We start from the raw sequence: 18,163 nt of genomic DNA on the forward strand, positions 1-18,163 counted from the left end.
AAGCATAATTAATTCAAACTTTATTAATATTTTGCTCTACTTTAATTTTTGTATACTTCCTGTGTAGACCCAGATATGTACACATACACGCATGCACACATGCACAGATACTTATATATGTGTGTGTGTAAATATATATATGTGTGTGTGTGTGCGTGTTATATATATATATATATATATATATATATATATATATATAGACACACGTTTGTTTGCCTGGAACGTATACAAAATGTCAGCATGTTTGTAGAATGTTCTCTAAGATGTTTTGGAGTTCGCCAGTGATATGCCATTATTGATGATTTATTCATATAACAGAAGTGCCTACAGAACCTAACCGAAACAGGGATCAGACTGTGTTAAGCAGTCTTCAAATGGTTCTTGCTTTGATGCAAATGTTTCAGAGAGGAGGCGAAGAGAAAGAAAGATGTAAGAACTACCAAGCAGACTAATGGTTTAGCTGGAAATAAATTTTGGTGTCCTGACTAACACCTTTTGATTCTCACTGGCTTCTTGTATTGCAGTGTGATGAATCGTCTATCAGCAACAGAATTTGTCTGAATGAATATTATCACAAATTGCTCTGATGCTCAGTCCTGCAGGGCTCCAAGCACTTGATGGCAGCCTTCAGAAACTCCTCCTGCTCTACTGGATTTCAGAGTCCTGACACTGAATTTACTCTGCTCGTGCTGCGATCAGATCTGGTTAGAACTGTGCTTTGCCCTCAGCACTCAGTCCAAGGTCCCTCTGAAGTTCCAAAGATGTGAGTTGCATTTTATTCCCATTATTCCTCATTTTCACATGCTTGTTCACATCCAGGTTCCGGAAGAAGCTTCAAGAGGAAGTGCCAGAATCTTATTAGGGAAAGATTGTTGTGCTTTAACTCCCCGAGGAGGCCTGGAGACAGCAGCATGCTCCTGCAGAAGGCTGAGAGGTGAAGGAAGCAGACAAGATGGAAAAGTTAATAGGAAGAAGGAAAAGTGTAAAAGAGGTACAGTGCATGGGAACGTAAAGAGAAAGGAAATGACTGATGAGGGAGAATGTGAGTCTTTGGTTCGCAGTGTTACAATATCACTGTCTGCATTTGTCACATCATTTAACAGTGACCTGCAAATGATTATTTTTATTGCATTTATGCTTTTCATCACTTCTTGGTGATTTACAATGAAAGCTTGAAAGAGTTCACAGCTTGATTTTTTTTTTAATATACTCGTCGTTGTTCTGTATCTCAAGCTTTTTGTATACACAAAATTCTTGCCAGCGCAACTAAATTAGTTTAGATTGATTTTGACACGTTAACGTACAATCCTTCTCCTACAAACACCCAAACCCTCATCAGCATCTGGGGGACACACTTCGATTGGTGCAGTCATTTTCAATAGCTCTAGTTTCTGTCCATAAGAAATGCTCGAACTGGCAAAGCTTATCCTGGCAGACAGGCTTTCAAAATGTCAGGAAGATAGAGATGAGGGAAGGGGGAGAGAGTGGAATTTTACAGGCAATACTTGCATGTGCTAAATAAAAAAATGGGGGGAGGATTTATTTCCCTGCCTCAATTCCCTTTGCAGTTCACCTTTGAAGGAAAATATTTTTTTAATGCACATGTATTAAATGTGCTCATGTTCAGTTATGATTATTGTTTAATGAATAGGATATTCATTACATTTAAGCATGTTGAGCTCACAGAAACAGCTGGAAAAATATTAAAAGCGTTCATTATACACAAGTGAAGAAACAAGCTTGTATGTGTATGTGTTTATGTGTATGTGCACATATATATTAAACACCACACAGCACATTATATGGGAGAGGGCCCTCACAAGGACATGGGTGACATACATGCACGATGATTTAAAATAACAGGGTAAGAAGTGAAAATAAATCCAAAGATCAAAAAGAAACAGAAGAGAAAATAGGGAACAAACTGAGAGGAAGTTATGCTAAAACCTGGCTGTATTCCATATCAGTTATTCAGATTTCCAGATTAAGACAAACTAATTTTGTTATTTCTTTTTTTGCTCTTTCATTGAAAAGAGATACATCCCAATTCAAGGAGGTGTTTAAACATGTGCTTAACTTTAAGCATATAAGTAATCCTGGTGAAGTTGTTTTACTGAGTATTCAGAAAAGCCACGTTTAATAAAGCCATTCACTGTAGTTAAAAAGATCAACAAGTTCTAGGTTAGTGGAGAGGGGAAAAGTAACTATTACATTTATATATATTTAATTGCATATGTGAAGAAGAGGAAGCTTGCAGCAATACATATGAGCGAGAAGCTTAAAATTGCAGAAGAATAATAAGGGAAATATAAGGAGAGCAGGCAGACCTGATTCCACCAGGCTCATTTTTTAATATATTAAGAAGAAAACCTGAACAATACTGATCTTTTTCACTAGCTTAAGACAGCAGAAAAAATACGGGAGAATGGGTAGAACTGGCTTTATTTCAGAAAAAATCCATATCATATAATGAGTATAGGGATCATTGAATGTTTTCCTTTCCAGCAGTAACTTTAATAGGTTCCAACAGGAGCTTATTAAACACAAACTACTGAAATCAGAGTTAAGATCAAAATATCCTTATATCTGTACCCAGGAGTTTTAAAGGAGCTCAGTGGTTTTCTGGAGTGCCAGTGCATGCGATAGCTATCAACTGGGTATAAGCTTCCAGAAACACGTATGATTATATGAAAAGGAAGCTGTCAAATGGGGATGTAAAAGGTGTATTACTTCTGCATTTCCCTAGAATAACATAGTGAAGATTAAGGTAGGTTCTGTATTGCTGCAAATTTTGAAATCAGAGAATAGATGTTCTGAATATACACTCTAGTATGAGTAAGAGTCTATTGATGAAACCCTATAGAATACATTATATTGGGAGTAGAATTATGGGATAAATGTATGAGCACTTATGTCTAACTTTCTGTTCTCAAAACCTGACTATGTGAAGTGGCTTCATACTCAGTATGATGCACTTCATATGTCCTGCCATGTATTTTTAAACATGTACCTTAAACATGTATTTCCTTGTGCCTTGCACTGCAAAGCCAAGATCCTAACTCGGCTTTCGCTGCACCGCCAGCAGCTCACCTCAGTGACAGGCTGTAACTTGAGCTGACGTCTCCCTTGTCAATTTTGTTTTGGATGGGCCAAATGCAATCTGCTGTATGAATCTATAAAATTAAACATATCGTCTTTGATCTAAACCAATACAAGCTCAGTAATGAGAAACAGTGTGGCAATCTGTATCATGGTGGAATAGATGCTGGGTGCTCATTTCTTTTTTGCCCTGTTTTGATGCAACACTAACGCCTCCATTATTTTATTTAAAAATCATGTACCACAAAAACTAGTTGCCTGTGAAGCACTTGCTGATGGCCCATGGAGAACTGATTAGCAAACCATATTTTTTACATGTATACACCATAGTACTTTATTACCTCAATAGCTTCTAATTTTTAAGTAACTGTCCTTATTCTGGCAGCAGCACGGTGAGAGGAGGTTTCGTTACAGTACTTTTAGATCCTGATAGCAGGATTCTTACTGGAGATAATGAGCAAAACCTCCTTGAGCCCCAGAGATCACCATTTGTAATGAATAATCAAAAGGCTGTTGCATCCAGAGGATGCCATGCTTGAGCTCATGTGGAATATCAAAGCTGAGACTGATACTGGACCGGTCTTTACATACCAGTGCAGGCAGCTACCAGAAAAAAAAAACACTTAATTGCTCTTTTGTTTTTTCTCGACTGCACCATCAACAATCATGATATGTAGATCACTGATATTCCTTCACTTGCAAACTTCAGTGAAGCTGAAGGTATTAACACTTGGTCAGACCTTCAGGAGCTAAAATATTTTTCTGTCTTGTGTTAAAAGGGAGATGAATGAGCCAAAAGCTGAGGGTATTTTTATTCTTTGGTCCTTCGCAAAATCTGATAATCTAAACAGGGAATAATTAGTGTTTCTCAACTCCTTGCTCACTTCCTTGAATGAAACAGTATTGATTTAGAAGCTGCTGAAATATAAAAGTATTATATGGAGACATCAGAAAAATGGGGATCAGACTGCATAGGCAGAGCGTTATATAACATGGATGTTATTGGTTTAATTGCATAAATTAAGGTTTCTAAATAGGTCTCTGTTATCTTCGGAAAAAAGGAGAAAGAAAAGCAAAACTACTGTTTCAAGGAGATAGATTTAAAGGTGCAACAGCAAAGAAAAGAAATATTGTCATTTATTCAATGGCTTCTTTATTGATTATATGAATTTGGGTTCAGAAGAGAATGTTTATAAAATTAGAGCTTTTCCTTTGTATCTGCATTGTCAGACTGGCTCTAGGTTGCCAGATAAATTAAATGGCTCTCAAAAAAGCTTTCTGTGGACGTAGACAGCTCACAGCAAGTCGATCCTTAATTTTTTTCAGAACCTACTGTCTGTCAAAAACTCACAGGAGTTAAAAAAACCCACAAGTAACCCAAAGATTCAGTGTAAGAATTACAGTTGGCTGTTTGAGCCTCTAATTGCCTAGTGTCCTTGGCAAGAACAAACACAGAGCCATATCATTTGATATCTTGAACCATAACCTGCAATAATCCATACTCTTTAATCCTCCATATAGCTGTCACTATGTCATCACAATTTATTTTAAAATGGTATTCTTTGGTACTAATCTCATTCCTAATCATTCATATTAATGTTAGCATTAGAGTGAATTAGGGCATTATTTGCCTAATATGTGCCATATGTGACACTTAAGTACTTGTAAGTAATTGCATATCAGAGAAGACAGCATTAAATGTGAATGGCACATACAGTATGAAAAATGGAAGAGACCAATCTTAAACTTTTAATAGAAATAACTTCAGCAAAACTTTCCCACAGGCAACAGAACTCTGATATTTTTAGCTGGTTGAGGCCGATGTATGTTAAGAATAGCATTCACTGCAGTGGGAAAATACACAATTTCTATTATGGGGCAGTCAGAATAACAACATACTGATGATACACTGGTATAAAATATGTAATTATCTAGCATGCAAAAGAATAAATGACATAAACTGTTTATAGTAGGAATTGTGGAAGGACAATGACACATTGTTGTCTTCTTTGTGTAGCAAGGATAAAGTTTGGCTTCTAAAATTGCAAAATCTAATTCATGGTGTTTATGTGACGCTTCCTGCAAGAAGACTGATAAGATTTTTTTATTTCTAATAAATTAGGTTAGATATTAGCTTGGTTAAAATGGCAGATAGAACTGGATAAAATTAGAAAGATGTTAGCTTGGATAACATCTTGTGTTTCTTCACCTTGCACCATTAGTCTAAAATTATACAGAATACTCCTCCTTTCCCATGCAGCTGCAGCTAACTGCAATTTTCCTTCTAGAACCATTGCTGTATTGTAATTCATAGGATGCAAAATTCATAACCATACCAGAAGTGCAGTCAGACTCTTTGAGAGCTATGCATGGAGGGATTATTCTTATTACAGAACTACTAGTCCATCATATTAATAATTATTAATAATGCAGAGAACAAAGGCATTGTGTGTCCTCATCTATCATCATATATAAAAATAGTTTTAATTGATAAGCCCCGTCTGTTCTGTGTGCTATTATTGTATCACTATGAGTTGTAAAAATAGGGTGAAATCAATATTTTTTATCTGTCCTCCTTGGTAGCAAAGAAAGACCTAAGCTTCAGGATTAGTGGGCAGATATGAGGAGGATTTCTTTCTTTGTGATACAAATCTGTATTAATTGATTTTTCTTGATGTGGATTAATTGCAGCTCTTTATTAGGAATAATATCACAAATAAACTATAGACAAGTATAGATTGCTAAGCCTAGATTTCAACGGAATGAGGCTAATCAATATCTAAGTCTGTAATTTAAAGCAATTCATTAAGGCCTCAGGAAAAGCTAAATAATATATGTGAGAAATGTCTCATCTGGAGCCTTAAAGGAGTTTCTCCCTAAACAGAATAAATACATTTGTAATATATAATTATTGCAGATTAAGCTTGCTCAGATGCTTTTCATTTGCCAGCTCTTATGCTAAGGGTGCGAGGGGAACACCTCTGCAGCTCAGGCCGTGGTAGCAACGTCCTGATGGGCCAGAGCTCCTCGCCGTGTTTATCATCAGGCTTTCAATTCGGGAGAGGAGGACAGCTCTCACGCATTGCAATACCTCAAGTGTCTGCTTACCTTTTTGGTAATGAAAGTGTTTATTGTCTCATTTTAAGGAAGCGTAATGTGTTGTATATTCACCATGGTTTCTGATGGCTTACGCTAGACAAGAGAAGCATACTTCGGTTTTGGCCAAGGCATTTAAGCATGACACCCGCCAAGCACAGCCCACAAACTCCTGCTGTGCCAACAGGTAGGGAGGAGTGTTTCCCATGGGGACACCAGTGTCTGGTCCCAGCCTGAAGGATTGCCCAGCGAGGGCCACTCCGTGCCCAGTTGACCATGCCTTCTGCTGGGGGCTTGCTCGTTGCCTTTGGGTGCCGGTTCTTTGCCATCGCCCCTGTACCTGTGTGCTGTGCTTTGGGGGTGCCCAGCACACAGCTGGGACTCCCAGAACCACTTGTGCCTAAAAGTAGACCCACATAGGATTAATTTGCATCAGTATTGTATGGTAGCTACATCTTGTGTCTTATAGGTCACTAAGAACTTTCCTTGGCTCTTTTATATGTTGCGTGATCTCAGACAGACAGTAATTAGACAGTAGATCACATACGATTTGAGGTTGAAGTTAGCCAACAGTTACAAAAAAACCCAGGAGGGCTTAGTGCTTCTGTTAATTTACATTCTTCATGTACAGCCGCACAACACGTATAGCAATGTCTGTACTACCATTGCTGTAGACAACAATTTGGGTATCTGTAACAACTTTGAAGCTGTTCAGTCTCTGATTGGACTAGCGCATCACTCTTGCTCTCCGTTCAGTCAAATGTACAGTTCAGGTTCTGATCTTAAGCTTCCATTTAAAGTTAAATACATGAGCAAACATTAAAATCGCTACTAATAACGAGCCTTCGGGAAATTAGTTTAGTGACTTGTAATGAGTGTATACTATGCAAGATGAATTTCAGGGTTCTGTGACTTAAGAGCTTTCAGAATATAAACTGTATCATAAAAGAAGGGAAGTGGCTGTAGCACTTGTTTAATATGATTGCTGTAATACTTGAGACAGATCCGAGGTTTAGAAGCACTAAATGTAAAACCTAGGATAAAAAACCTAAGTCAGTGCAACAATGACAAAAAAAGATAAATTTCAAAATAATGTTATAATAAGTATATTTTGAAAATACTTTTACATATTGGCATGTGATCTTCCAGGACATGTGTGTGGATAAGATAGAAACAGACTTCAAGCATATACTAGTAGTTCTGACTAGTTCAAATTTTAGCACTTACCAAATTCATGAACTTCTCTGAAGTTGCAAAGGAGATGCATTTGCCTTAGTAGTTCCACAAATGCTGCGCTTAACGAAACATTTCCTTTGTGTTGCTTAAGAAACTTGGGTTTAGAGCTAGAAATCCCAAATTCTTAGTACAAGTCCCCAGGTTTCAGCGAGGCTACAGCAGGGATAAATGCAAACAATTTCTGCTGGGAAAACCATAAGCACAACTTTCTCTACAGTGGAATAAGCCAGGCAAAACATTCTGTCAACTCTCCGATGTGCATATACTGTTAAGCAATGCTGCTATTGCTCTAAGCCATGTCCTTTTTTTTTTCTTTGCCTAGGCTAGTGTCTGTCCTATTGATACCACCTTGACTTCCAGTGCTGGAGCCTGCATTTTCCTCCAGTGGAGATAATAGAGTTTGACTCTCACTGTGAAGATACCATAGGCTATTAACTCACGTGCAGCGAAGATAAGGTAACCAGGTATTTAACCTGGTTAAATGACTCTAACTTCTGGTTCCCGTATACACTAGTTTGTCCTTGTCCTTGTGTTGAGTATTGTTTTGACAGCTGAATTATCTAATTCAAAGTAGCTAGTACCTGAACTAGCTAACCACTTCTTCCAGGAAAGAATTAGCATGATTTGGACTGATTTTCTGCATACTATGGTCCCTTTACACTACTGTACAGGAAATATTTATACTAAGTATATTTAATTGCTGTAGAAATAATACCTTATGTAATTACATCATGAAAGATGTCAGAGGACAGAAATTTCTTGCTTGTTCTCGTTCTTTTATACTTCTTAGACCCTTTCTCAATTCCATGCTGCTTCCATGGCAGTACAATAAATCAAAGCCTAAATCTGAAGATGTGTAGAAATGGCAGGGCATAAATGCATCCAGGATAGACTGCTCTTGCATTTGACAGCTAACAAAGCCAAGAGAATAAACATCATAATAACTCGGTGTGCCCTTTATCTGGCTTAGATTATCTGGAGGCCATCTGAATAAACTCTCAGCTGAAACAGGAAGCCCTGGGACTAGATCTTTCACCTTCCTTTGATTGTCATTTTCCAATTGTTTTCATTTTTCAGTGACGCCAGCACGCTTGTTCATTGATGTTCCATTTTGGCCTTGACTGAGCCAGATCCACCCAGAGAAGTCAGAAGCCAAGAACAAATTGGGTGTAAATTAAGAGTGGGCTTTCCTTGAGGCATCCTTATATGCAAGGTCCTGAAGTAAGATGCAGACAATGCTGAAGTTTTGTATTAAGTGGTGTTAAGACAGGGCGCTTCAAGTTCATCAGGCTTCTTGAATGGGTGGAAATAGCATGTGTGCGCATGCACACGTACTCAAAATCAAGGATACCAACAACAGAAATATTACTGTGAAAATACACTAAAATGTGTCCATATTTTTTTTTCCAAAATGGAAAACTATCATAGCTGACTACATAGGGAGAGATTTTGCTCATTTTCTAGTCTCTGATGTTAGCCTGGTAGTTCGAAGGAAACACAGTACCACAGAAAGTTGGCAAGGTGTATCAATACAGCAAGTCCAGCTCTCCTTTCCTCTCACGGTTTATAAGCACTTATGGTTTATGGCATATGTTGCCCAGATATAGATATGTATCATCAACCAAAGAAAGACATAACATGCCAGCAAGTTCATCATAGCGATTTTCCATCTCTTCTGTTTTGTTTTAGTTCACTGTCAGCCACAAGACTAAGCACGACGCTGGTTTAGTGAGAGTGGTTTGCTCGTGTGTGACAAAGGAGAAAGAGATCTGGGTCTTTTATGCACATTGCTTCATATTTATGAAGTCCTTGTCATCTGACCAAAACTCGTTATTCTTTGGGAACAAGAGAGGGAGTTGGGATGAGTATTAAGAAGGCTGAACTTTCTTAATCTTACATGTGGCCTGTCCGTTTTAGGCTTGGGACTGGTTGGCAAGGAAAGCAAACCAATGTCCACGCATCTATTTTTCCTGTGCCAAAGATATCAATTGCACAGGGGTTGTCAGTTTGGCACTCATCATTAACATTAAAGTTTAGAGGGGAAAGGCTGTTCTGGAATGGTCAAAGAGAGAAAGTCGCCCACGTATTTGCATTTTAGTGCTATTAGTGGTGCCGCATTCAGAGCAGCTCACTGGTCTGAGGACGGATTTGCAGGGTAACTGCATTTTTGTAGGTTTCCTTTGAAACAGAAACAAAACAGAAAAAGAAGCACCAAACCACAATTTTTAAAATAGGATGCTTTAAGATGCCTCCTGGAAGTCACAGGCTGTCCTTATATCGTTCAATTTTTCAAATTCTTCAGGAGTGAGAACAGACTCGGTTGTCAACAGAGTGCTGTTCACAGAAACTAGGCAGGAAAATGAAAGAAGGCTCGCTATTGTTCGGCGATGTGGTGTAGGCTGCAAGAATGCGTTGGGAATGCAGCGCCTGCATGTCAGGCAGAGAGAGAGGTCTTTGTGTGAAAACACTGAAGAAGAATGTCAATCATATAAATAACTATTATCTCATTTTTTTATCTTGATCATTGCTATCACACTTCCTCAATTGGAGTCCATAAGGATAGTTATCAATTTCCTGGAACATACTGGTATCTAATCGAAGCTGTCCAGATACCGCATGCGGGGGAGCTGATCTACCATGAAGTGGGCAACACCGTTGGAAGTGTCATACCTCTCGTGCCCTCTGCTTTATACTGCTTTCTGACAGTCTTGATCATAATTTATGAATAGGTAACATACAGCCACCCTGCTCTGGTGGCACTTAGAAGCAGCATTGGTTTTCCTAAAATACAGATGTCTTTATCATTCCCCAGAAGAACGTGCATGATTTGAAATATTCATAATTGAAAAAGGAACACATGGGCTAATAGAAAGGAAAGCTACACACTTATGCAAATGTAAAAAACATGCTTTATCTCACAATGGTTAACATTATCTCTGGGTGCAATGATGTAAGAGCACTGTTATGAAATTCCTCAAAATCCTGAACAAAATAGAGGCAACGTGCCTGAAAAGGGTGCATTTGTGATTGAAATATTTTTACTCGTTAAGCAAATTAACACTTGAAACAGAAGCTTGCAGAGCTGGGAATAACATACCTGTTATGACCTGAATTAAATTGACGTCTTCTGAAGTCTCGCTTCTCATGGGTTGGTGTTACTTTGTGATGCTTAAGGCAGATCCGCCTTTGAGGTAACACACCACTGTTTTGCTTGCCAGTAATGGCAGGAGATCACATACTGAAAAAATCCACCCCACTGGGAGAAGTTGAGCCGGTATTTTGTTAGCCTACGCCATGTGCTGTGTAGCGATCATAAGCGATCTGTTTCAGTGGAGTCATTTAGGGCCAGGAGGAGCAAACCCTGCGAGCTGCTTTGAATACCCATGCAGATGTGGCACTCAGAGGTGAGAGCCGCTGGGCGAATAAGCAGGAGGGAAGCGGTCCTGAGCAGTACAGGGGACCCAGTCCTGCACCACCAAAGTCAGGGAGAACTTTGCCAAAAAGTTACCTTTAATCACAGTGTTGCTGGGCATTGGCCACACTATTATTCCTGTGTGCCAAGGCCCAGCTGGGATGGCCTTATCTCGCAAAAACTTCTTCCCGACATGGTAAGTGACTGATCTAGGGAGCAAGGAGAGCGGGAAAGCTAATAATAAATACCTCTTCAGTCACGTTTCCTTAGGCTCCTAGCATACACCATTCCATTTTATCCTGAGTATTGACAAGCAAGAGAATTTGACCAAAGGACGTGGGATCTCCTCTTCCTCAGGTATAACCTTTGGAAACTCTTTAAGTCAGTAGTACTGGTGTTCCCACCAAGAGAAGCTGTCCTAGTGGACAGACCACCCCTGACCATTTGCCAGCAGAGGTATGATCTGAGTCAGGAAGCTGACCCATTTTAAAACCACCTGATCTTCTACCAAATTTCTTTCAACCCTATGCAGGATTTTTAGGCCAGATGACCATCTAGCTGCACGAACTGTTATATTAATGAGAGAGAAGGCAGCATGGCCAGGAGGAGGCAATGAGCAGCGTGGAGCTAGGAGAGAGCAGGGCAGCTTGTGCTTCAGCTCCGTCTCAAGTCAACACTCCCCTCTGAGCCTCGGTACCTGCTCCAGCACACGGTGGCTTCGACTTCTACAGATTCACATCTATCTCCCCTGTTGCACCCTTTAGCCACCTTCTACACTGTTTTCCACACTGTACCTCACGCTCGAGAAGGCCTTCTTGAAGACAGCCTTAAGAGCATGGATTTCGGGGCAAATCGTTACTTCACCAGCCCATGCCACAGTTTATTCAATATAGTGAATAAACTATAGGCCACCTCAAAATCTCAGTTTCTTTGAATCAATGTAGCTCTCTTCAGTTCAATAGGGCTATGCTGATTTGTACCAGCTGAAGATTTGTTTCACTACCTCAGATTTCTTCTTCGTTTTTATAGTAACGGTAGCTCTATAGCACTTAATAACAGCACGTTATTATGTTAGAGTTTTCCATGATTCATTTCAGGAATTCAAAGTACACATAGCCATTTGTACTTACTGCTTAAATGCTCTGCAGAAAATCATCTTGATTGTAGAAGCAAATCTTACTTGTGTGCAAAAATACTGTTTATTTGGCCAAAACTGGCAATTGCCAAAGTGACCAGAACACAGAAACCTACAGGAGAGATGTACCGTTGTGAATGGCCAACAACTGAAGAAAGCCACGTATTGTTTCACAAAATTTTAAAATACGTTTTTCAGACTAACCCATGAAAAATATTCAGTTTCATTCTAGAGGGTAAAAACCTTCTGAGAAAGATTTTTACATCTGTTCTATTTTGGTTACAAAAATAGTAATTTCTTTTTTTCCCCATTAAAACACAATTCAGAATATATTTTAATATGAAATCCTGCAAAATCTTACTGAAAAAATGTTACAGTTCCTTGGGGAAGAGGGAAGGGTTGTTTCTTTTGCATTTGTCTTGTGTTGCGAGGGCGTAAAAAGGAAAATTTCTTCTAATAGCGATAGTGTAGTCAAAAGCTATTTTAAAAAGAAATATGATTTGACCAAGATAGCAGCCAATTCTTGATTTAGATTTTTTAGCTTTTATTAGCACTGTACAAAGCAAACACTCCAGTTGGGGTTCCAAACTACAACTACCAAAAATCTCTGATGACTAATACTTCCTGGCTGTACTTCATGCTGGCTTGAAAAGAACAAGACTACTTTTTGTCTAAGCCTGCACTAATGTTATATAAAAGGTTGTGAAAAAGGTTGTGTAGGTCCATCCACAAACATCCGTCTTTTGCATATGCTTGTGGTGTTTTTGCTAGTGGCTTTGGGGAGAGTTAATCTAATGTTTAATTAAATCATTTAGCTTTATTTGAAACATTCTTTTTTTCTTTTTTTCCTAGCTGACTATTTTTCATGCAGGGATTTGCTGCAGTCCCAAAAGAAGAATGAATAATGTTTCCTATTTTGACCACAGAGTGATCTGATCATGCACGCTGTCAGTGGACATTGCTACTGACTGGCTTCCAGGGAGAAAAAACATCCGTCGTCCACTCTGTCCCAGCCACAAGGTCATGTGGCAGCAGGGTGTCCTGCTGGTGGGCAGAGCATGTGATGGTGAGTTGGGATTCCTGGGTTCTTTCCTTGCCCTGATACTGAGTCAGGCTGTGACTCTGGACAAGGGAGGTAGCCATTAAGTAAAATGAAGGTGATAATACCCACATCTCCAAAATATCATGGAGGTCGTTTCTGTGGATTTAGGAGGCTCTTTGACCCTCAAATGAAACTGTCAAGTGACCACAAATCAAAAATAGCAGCTCAAAGTAGATGCAGGACTGAGCACACGTCTGATCTTCTGTAGGAATCTGGGCCCGCCAACCCATAGATTCAGAAGCATCGTATAAACTCAAGAAATAAAGACCGAGGAAGATCTACATGAAAATCCTCTTTTTGCTCAGAAGACGATATTCTGTCTTCCCATTCCTGCTCCCTCCCTTCCATCAAACATCAAATAAGGACCTTTCATCTAGCTGCTTAATCCCTGCTAGCACCCACTCTCATGCCTTGTTCCTCCCTCGCTCTTCATTAAGCTCTACATAATGTATTTCCAGTCGACACCGACTGGAAATGTAATACTCCCAACTGCGCTGCCAGCAATACTCCCAGTCCTTTCCTCTGCTGGCCTCAGCTGCTGTTATGGTCCAGCTCCCCCAGTTACTTTTCCACACCGGGGAAAGGCTAGAACTGGCAGGAGGCTCCAGCAAGACTGGGAACACCCAGGGTTCAGGAGAAGGCTGGCAGCGGAGGCTGGAAGGAGTGGGCTGGGTCAGAGTTTCCCCCACCTCTAAATTGGTCTCAGTGTCCTGCAATTAAATTCTCTCCCTCCTCCCTGCCACAGCACCCTCCCGTGGATGCTGTCAAATGCAGAATTGTTACCCGCTGTCCTATGGGGAATTGCACTTTGTAAGAAACTCACTGGCCAGAAGAGCTCACCTTCCAGTTGGGCATCCTTATAATGACCAGGTTTTCAGATGTGTTCAGCATTTTACATTTATTTGCCAGATACTCTCTTGAAAAGTTTGGTTATAGTACCCAGAAAGACAAAACTTTTTTTAAATAACCATAGAAAGAACTTGTTCAAAAAAATCAAGATCCTGTCCAAAGGTCCAATTCCTATGTGTACTTCAAGATCCTGTGAAGAAGTCACTGATGCTTAATGAAACTTTTTTTAACATTCATGTCAATTTTACATAGCTATTTTTCTTTATTGTAGTCTCTCCCTTGGTTGCTATTTGTACATTAAAACATGGTATCTGCATTTGAAGAGATCGCCTTTGATCCTTGCACTGTTTTCATCTAGCAGTTTTGTAGTTATCTTCATTCTTCTACTTCCGATAATTGAAAGTTTCTGCAGGCTCCCTTCTTGATTCTCCCTCCATTTGCATTCTCTTCTTGGGTTGGACTTTTGTTTAGACAGGTTGTTCTCAAAGCAGAAACTTCACAGAGTCATCTTAGCCTAACACATGTTAAATTTCTACTTCCTTAGCCTGTATCGCTTGGGCAGGGCTGCACCGAGGCTCACCAGGAGGAACACTCCGGCCGACGGTTGTGGCCCCTGGGAATTGAGGCAGCAATCTAAACCACAGATCCCCGAGGTCAGGGGAACCTTCAGACATGCGTCCCGGGACTATCTTAATCCTTTGGCACCCCAGAACACGGTAAGGATGCTTTAGCAGGGGGTTATGCTACATCTTAGATACAGCTGTGTAGTGTGTACACATTTCTTGACACAAAGAGGTTGCTATAAAATGACTGCTCTGTTCGAAAATGTTGCTGGCAAATTGTCGTGAACATGGGAAAGAAACAAGAGTGTTGAGAGCTCTGGGTATCATTGAAATATTTAAATATTATGTACGGTGACGCCTGTAATTCAACATTTGCTGTGGTAAACACAGCAGAAATGACTGTAGCATAATGTTATTCCATATTCTAAGCCAGATTCTTGAGGTTTGTTTTATTTATATCACATGTGGCTGGGAGAAGTAATTCTAGGAAGGCTCATACCATATATTTTCTTTTCAAGTTGCCAAAATATCTTAGAGAAATCAATGGCTGGGGACTCTTCTGTGTGGCTAAAGATTTATTTTTAACCTCTCGGTGTGCCAAAATCAGGAACAATTATTAATCTGTCCTGAAACTGCCAATACAACCTGCTAGCAACAGATGGTGTGAATGAAAAGCCAGAAGTGGCCATTTTTAATATTCAATAGATTAAAAAAACTTAGTTCTTTAATCTTATCTAACCTCTTGTGACCGAGGGTCTAAGGTATTGACTTAAAGACAATATCAATAGCCTTGATTTGAACCTGAAGCAACCAGGGAACTGGATCTTCTGAGATACTTTGTACCTCTAAATGATGCTGTGTGTTCCCAGTCCCTGTTGACCTTGGTGGGAGATGAGCACTGAGGGTTGGTCTTTGGCAGCTTGAAAGCTCAGGCGCAGTCAGAGCACCTCGTGCTGCAGGTACTGTGTGGCTGCACTCCGGGGGTTCTCGTTTAGGTCTGAACTTGTGCGGTAGTTAAGAACCAACTCCTGTCAATGCCCAGGGATGGAAAAGTATTACATTACTAGATATTATCTCAGTCTTGCTGTATTTATACATCTCAATTACAAAATCAGGAAGTATTGCCAGCCATCGTTTGGATACAGCTGGCACAAACACACAAACACACACAGAGAACAAAGCAAAAAAAATCCCAAACTGCAAGCCTGCTTTATTTTTCAATTGGTTAAGTATCGTGGAAGTCTGACTCTTGCAGCTTATGGTGATGCTATGCTTCTAGCGAGACTGTTTTCTGCCCCGTGTGCCACTGCCGGGGAGGGCAGAGTGTCGGCAGCAGGAACGCAGAATTTCACAACTTCCCATGGGAGGTGGATCCCAACCATAGATTCAAACTCACCTCACCTATTGGGAAAGGCTGCATCTGAATTTTGGGTTTGGGATTGCTCGTTATTTTCTGTAATATCTGCAGCCCAGATTTATTTGTGAGAAACAAGGCGGGGGGACTCAAAACTCAAAACAACAGCAGCTGGTATATAAAGGCAGTACTACTAACATGGTGCAGGTGAGAAACAGCCTGAAGTTTTTGCACGAATAATTTCCCGGGTCAGGTATCCTGTCACTATGTACTTGCCAAGCAAATGCAGCAGATGTGGACAGATGACAAACTTTGCATGCATGACTCTGGGACAGAGAAAACCTCTTGCAAACCAAGGGCTGCAATTTGAGAAGCTGTTACTTTCTCTATTTTTAATGCCTTTATTGATACTTGTCTGCATAGACCCCATATCCTGGCAGGCCAGCAGCTCCTCACCCACAAATCCCAGTTCTGGTCCAAGCCTCCCTTCTGCAGTTGTTCTGCTCTCCTCGAGTGTGGCCCCTCTGCCCCTTTCCGCCTACGTGTCCGCACACAGAAACCACTGACCACGGTCAGGCAGTCCCCTGACGATACAGCATGTGGGAAAGCTCTTCCAGGGCGAACAGCAGCTTTTCAAGAGCTCAGGCCAGAGAGTAAAGGCCGATGCACCATGGGAGAGCACTGAAAGGACATTTAAGTTTTCTGATGAAGGGAAAATGAGCTCTCCCCTGCGGGTTTTTCTCTGGAGGCTACAAGAGTGAGATTTCTGAATTGGAGGAGTGGAAGAAAAAGAAAAAAAAAAAAAAACGAAAAAAGAGCCGGCGAGAAAGATGTAACTTTAATTTAGTACATTATCATAGTGATGGTAGGTACTGCTATGAAACGGAAGATGCTGGGAGACGCCGGGAAAGATACACTTAAATATCATTTGATCTTGGACAGCAAAACCTAGCGTGCCCAACACAGCGAGACAAACGCCTAATGAATGAGGGCACAGCTAAACAATCACTTAAGTGTTATGTCAGCCTAAGCTGCTGCTGAAAGCGGTGGTGGCCCCAGCATACCCTGTCCCAGGGAGTTCATTGCTGCTGCCCTCGGAGAGTCCTGCAGGGAGCCTCATGGGGCGCCGGTCCAGCGACGAACACAAATTGCTCTGCTGCCCGTATTATTTTCAGGGAGAGCAGTGGTCTGCTCTCGCCACGTGGTAATTAACACGAAAATGAGCAACTAGACATGTGGGGGAGGTTGTGGGGAAGCAGGGAGGAGTGACAGGACTATGCATTTTGTTGGCGTTGTGGATTTCTGCTGGAATGAAGCATGGCCTGGGAGGTCTCATCTAATAGTCTGAGTAGAAATCAGCAAAGTATTCTCCATTTCTACTTATGGATGAGAGACGGATTCCCTTCTTAGCTTTGGATAGCTCTTGCACCTAGAACGTATTCACTGCTCTGAAAAAGGGTTTGTGCAGTGATTATTTGTGTTTGTAGCATCGTTTTTGTCTTTCTATTTATGACAGAAAAATATTAAAACGTCTGCCTGTGAAAGTAACTTTCTACCAGGCTCTGAGATGCGTTCCTAAATGTTCTGTACTGTAGACTACGCCAGTACTTCTAGATATCCAGTGTGTATCTCGCCATGCAGGACATACGGAGTTAAAGGACACTGAACACTGAGAATTCTTCCAGTGTATGACGATTACAGAAACATCTGGTCTCAGTAACCCTCTGCTGATCATCTGTAAAAATTAAATGTTTAATAGCCCCAATATTTCCCATTTTTAACAGACATGAATCTGAACAGTCTGAACATCAGATGAGTTTCCCTTACAAACCACTTTTCTTACCTAGACCTGATATGTATAGACAGCCCCTGTCTTTGTATCAATGCTATACACATTCTCATGGTGTTTTGCAGCATTCAGCTCTGCATGGTCAGTCTCCTTACCTGAACTTGGACTTTTTCAGTGTTTCATATTTCATGGTCTGAATGTTATGATTGGAGTCTATCTCAGATTTCTAACCTGTAGTGAGAAGATCAGACTATTACATGGAAGTGGTGCTGAATGCAAAACACGTTGAACTGTCAAAGTCTCTTTCACGAAGATGTGTCATTCTGAAGTTGCATAACAAAGTCAAAAAAACCTCCACTCCTCATGAGCACATGGAATGGTGTCGATGGAATTTCTTACTATCAGGACATGTTTTTTCTCATGATTGTGTTGCAAGTCTCTTTGTCTCCCTGGCTTCTAGCAGAATTTCTGCCCTATCACCAATGAATGAAGTCAGAATATGTGCCTCTGAATGTGTCCACAAAATAT

At 40.4% G+C, this 18,163-nt stretch overlaps 1 long non-coding RNA gene across 1 annotated transcript; it reads left to right on the forward strand.

The window, feature by feature from the left end:
* The first annotated feature begins 843 nt into the window (after positions 1–843).
* LOC115352227 lies at positions 844–7,885 on the forward strand. Its single transcript, XR_003927027.2, has 3 exons — positions 844–991; positions 6,246–6,382; positions 7,754–7,885. It is a non-coding gene; the product is annotated as an uncharacterized LOC115352227 (long non-coding RNA).
* The last annotated feature ends 10,278 nt before the right edge of the window (positions 7,886–18,163 follow it).

Source organism: Aquila chrysaetos, chromosome 16, assembly GCF_900496995.4.
Source record: "Aquila chrysaetos chrysaetos chromosome 16, bAquChr1.4, whole genome shotgun sequence".
NCBI lineage: Eukaryota > Metazoa > Chordata > Aves > Accipitriformes > Accipitridae > Aquila > Aquila chrysaetos.